We start from the raw sequence: 4,964 nt of genomic DNA, 5'->3' as shown, positions 1-4,964 counted from the left end.
CTTTGCTGATCCTCTTCATATACCTGATCGACTGTAATGAGGGAGAGATCCTCAAATGGAGTCTGCTCTTCGTCTTCCATGCTAGGGGAGAGGACTTCAAAGTGATTGTGTATTTCTAAACAATCAGAGCGAACCCTGGGCCTCCTACTTCTTTGAGTCACGTTTCTCCATATATCTGGCACCTGTGTTGGTGAAAAGTTTTCATGTACTTTTCTTGTTTCTTTTTGTTTTTAAAAATGTTTTTATAAAAGATTTTCTTGAATTACAAAAGTATATACAGCGTTTCTGTTTTCTATTCACAGAATCTTTTCTACAGATCAGTTATATTTGATATGAGACACTAATGTTATAAACAAGCTCAGGTAGATTCTACCAGATCCAGCTTTTACCCAAAGCCCTTGGGAAAGCGAAGTGGTTCTCTCTCTGTCTCTCTTTCTCTTGCAGAGAAATTGCTTCACTCACAGCCTGTCTCGGTTCCAGCTGCTTCACCTTTCCAACTTTAACTTCACCACGCTGCACAATATTGATACCTGCTAATAGAACTTCTGTGTCTTCAAGTTTTGCTTCTAATAAAACACTTCTGGCAGGGGATCTGGCAGAGGATGACTAACAGGGGCTGGTCTCCGATATTGATTCAGCACTTTCCCTTCATTCAAATACCTGTGTTGGGGTTTCTTTTTTCCTCCAAGGGTTATCAGATGGCTGGTCCCTGTTCACATAATTTATCCTCATTTGTCACCCTCTGTTTCTTTTGTTGTCTTCCAAAGTGGCTCAAATCAATCCACAGGAGGGAGCGAGAGGCCCAGCCTTGCATCAGCCTTACAAAATAAAAAGATGAAGAGGCGTGCAATGAAATGAGAGCAGAGGGAAAAGGTGGAGGTGGAAGATCAGTTCTTCTTATATTTTGGACCACACCAGTGTGTCCGAGAGGGAGGTTTTATCGTGTAGGCAGCCCAGGATCACTTCGGTGCTGCTAACACAGTGGTTTGACTTCACCCCCCAAGGTATACTCCATTGTCGCTCGAGATGCCAACCACAAACAAGATGGGTGGAGCTGTTGCCTCTCTTTGTCTCACTTTCCATTGTCCCTTGGAGGCAGTGGACAGGAGATGATTTTTGCAGATATTGTGCAGCAGGAAGCCACTGAATTCATAAAAGCAGACTCCTCTGGGAATAAAGATTGTACAGACCCATAATTATAATTCAAAGCTTTACAAACCAGAATTTCTTCAAAACAGGTGCAAAAACAATGATACATTCAAATAGTGCCATAAAGCATACACTTATCCAAACATAGGTTCTTCTTTTTAAATATGTAACATAATTATTATCAGAGCAAAGAAATCAAAGCTCTCTCCCATTAGCCTGCATCCAATCTAAGGCTATGTAGCTCCTGGAGAAGCTTCATAATCACATCCTTCTCTCACTGTGCCTGGGAACAAAAGACTAAGGCAACTCCCCTACAAAATGGAGATTTGTAATTGAATACCTTAATCATGTGATCTAAGGTTAAACACTCATGTGACAGAGAATGTCAACAATTATCAACTCAGTTAGATGCTTACAGAGCTCTCTTCCAACTTAGTATAAACCAATGGAATTTCCCAATGTTAAACCCTTCAGCAATATACATACAGGTATTCTCCATTTCAGTGTGCAATTAAACAATTATACTCAACAGTGATGCCTTTGAATGGGAGCTAAGCTTGCAACCTGTTCAAAAGCACCAGAACCACCTACTGTTGAGATGCATCAGGGGACCAGCTGGGGAGCAGGTGAACGATGGCGTGGCCTGGCTGAGCCGGTGAAGGGCTCCTTGAAGGTTCTGGGACCACTGTGCCTGTGCCTGACTCAGTGGCGGGGGAACCCTCTCCGGCACCCAGAGCAAGACGTTGAGGGGCAGGGCGAACCGCCTGGTGGCGCATACGCAATGTCTGTACGGACTGTGCACACGCGGCATCCCATATAGAGTGCACATGTGTGGCAGCCCGCACATTTCGTACGGGTTGCTGCACATGCACTCTCCGTATGGGCTGCCGCTCGCGTGGTGTCCGTACGAGCTGCCGCTCATGCACGCCATTCATACGGGTGTCCGTACAGGCTGCCGCTTGCACGGCGACCATACCGGCTGCCACATGAGCGGCATCCCGTACGGAGTGCGCATGTGTGGCAGCCCGTGTGGACAGTGCATGAGAGTGGCAGCCCGTACGGTCGCTGTGCAAGAGGCAGCCTGTATGGACCCCTGTATGGACACTGCACGAGACCAGCAGCCCGTACAGTCGCCGCGCTAGCGGCACCCATACTGACTGCGCACGTCCTCTGCCGCTCTACAGCTGGGGGGAGGCAGGGGCCATCTTGTCACACACCCCCAGAGTGGCATCCAGGGTGACCCGCCCCCTCCGCCCCCCAATTCTGGCCTGACTTGCTTAACTGCTGGCACCAACCCTGCAACTAGCTTGGAGGCTAATCATTATGACTTCCATGTGACATGGTTGTGTGAATATGAGGGTTTCCTTGCTTGCTTCTTTCCCTCTCATGCTGCAGGCTGCAACCTGTGCCATCACAGTTCCTGGCCAGCCCAGTGGCAGCACCAATCAATTTTCAACTTCCTGGATTTTTGGGCTGGACATGGCATGGAAGTCTCTCTCCTTAAGCTGGTCCCCTGCCTCACATTGTCTTAGAGGCTGAGCCAGCCTTGACAGCTTGTGCTGTCTAATTATAATTCATTTTGCAACATTCAATCAATGGAGTGGTTTTTTTTAAGAAAAGAGAGAGAAGGTTTCTGAGCCATTGAATGATTGTCTGCTCCTCTCTCCAGCACAATTTGAATATGAGCATGGGTGGAAGCATGCAAATGCAGGCTGGTTTGAAAGCTTATTGCATGCTGCACTTGGTAAACTGCTGAACCATTGATTGGCAGCAGTGATGCCATGTCCACCTGCCCACCCATTTCCATGCTGTTGCAACGGAGGCAGCACCCAGGAGGAAGAGTTCCAAGGAAGGAGGCCAACCAGACACAGGCACCACAATTCAAGAAGGACACTGACAAACTGGAACGTGTCCAGAGGAGGGCAACCAAAATGGTCAAAGGCCTGGAAATGATGCCTTATGAGGAACGGCTAAGGGAGCTGGGCATGTTTAGCCTGGAGAAGAGGAGGTTAAGGGGTGATATGATAGCCATGTTCAAATATATAAAAGGATGTCACATAGAGGAGGGAGAAAGGTTGTTTTCTGCTGCTCCAGAGAAGCAGACACGGAGCAATGGATCCAAACTGCAAGAAAGAAGATTCCACCTGAACATTAGGAAGAACTTCCTGACAGTAAGAGCTGTTTGACTGTGGAATTTGCTGCCAAGGAGTGTGGTGGAGTCTCCTTCTTTGGAGGTCTTTAAGCAGAGGCTTGACAACCATATGTCAGGAGTGCTCTGATGGTGTTTCCTGCTTGGCAGGGGGTTGGACTCGATGGCCCTTGTGGTCTCTTCCAACTCTATGATTCTATGTTCAGCAATATGCCACAGTAGAGCTCAAATGTCACAAGAACCCAGGGAGACTCCTGCTGGATTCCTTCCAGCCCACTGGCCTTCAGTCAGTGGGTTGGGACCTGCTAGTGCAGTGGGTCCCAAAGTGTGTGGTATCACCCCTTGGGGGGCAGTGGGATAACCTAGCAGGGGGCAAATGCTAATTTATATGCATTGCTACACATTTAGAAATGATCATTATCCTACAAATAGAAATACAGTACATTTTGCTACAGTGCAGAAGATTGTGACCTAGTGGCTCAGATTGTTGCTTTGGTCATTGCTGTTGATGGGCAACCACAGAACTCATCAAACAGAGGACTGTCCTCCACAAGGTCACACATATTAGCCATGATGGCTATCTCTTCTTTTCTTGTTTACTCAAGGTGGAAGGGCCTGTAAGTACCAGAAGCTGGGAGAATAACTTCAGAGGCAGGTTCGCCATTGCCTTTGTGAGCTGCTTGTGGGCTTCTGGTAGGTATCTGCCTGCCCCCTTTTGGAAACGGGATGCTGGTCTAAATTATGGATGGAAGTATATGATAGTTTTGGTTTCCTCGGTTTCTAACTTTTCCACCCTCAAATCTGACCCTCTACAATTCTGCAGCAATCTGCAAATTTCTCTTGGAAAAATAATTCATTTGCATTTTAGTGCGAACCTCTCATAATAAAACACATTTTTGCATGCGGGTTTGACTAATGTACACATTTTTGGATGCCCTTTCTCCTAATATGTGTACTTTTGTGACTATTGGTTGGAGAAGTGCATTGAACATTTCAGATAACTGCAAATTTCTAAGGATGCCTGTGCTTTGGATCTCATATTGTTTCTGAAAATGTGAAATTGGTAAATTCATCTTTAAATGAGAACTGAATTGAATTCTTCCCCATCCCTAGTCTAGAGGTACCCTAATTTGGAGGTGTCAAGGGAATTGGGGTTGCTTGTGTGTAAACCTCTAGCTGTTCCAAACTGCTTAGGGGCGGTTGTGTCTTTCCCTGACTGAGCAGCTTGGGTGCTGCTGCTGCTCAGTCGCTCGACGAATCCGTGAGTGGGCGTCTCCTAAATTTCCTCCAGCATAATAATTCCTTAACGGACAACCTTCGCCTCGCCTCTCTGCGCGTAACCCTTCTGCGCAGCGTGGGCGTGCCTAGTGGTGCTCTTCCACCCCCCCTCACTGACTTCACTGCCAGAGTCTCGGAGCCTCTCCTCCGAGATGCTTTCTCCCTCTCCCTTCTTCCTGGTGTAACCTGGACATTCTTCCACAGATGACGTTCTCTCTCTGCCCTTACTCGTTCCCTCTCCTGCAGAGTCTGGAAGGCTCGCCTCCCCCCTCTGCTCCGATGTCAGTTCCCTGACAGGAGGGCTCGTGTTTCATCTTACGTGACCTCCCCCCATTTCTTCTTCTTCCCATCTTCAACTGCCCGCACCTCTGCTAAAAACCAGAATGTA

Source organism: Podarcis vaucheri, assembly GCF_965113315.1.
Source record: "Podarcis vaucheri genome assembly, chromosome: 9".
NCBI classification, from domain to species: Eukaryota; Metazoa; Chordata; class Lepidosauria; order Squamata; family Lacertidae; genus Podarcis; species Podarcis vaucheri.
Note: the sequence above shows the minus strand (reverse complement) of the source record.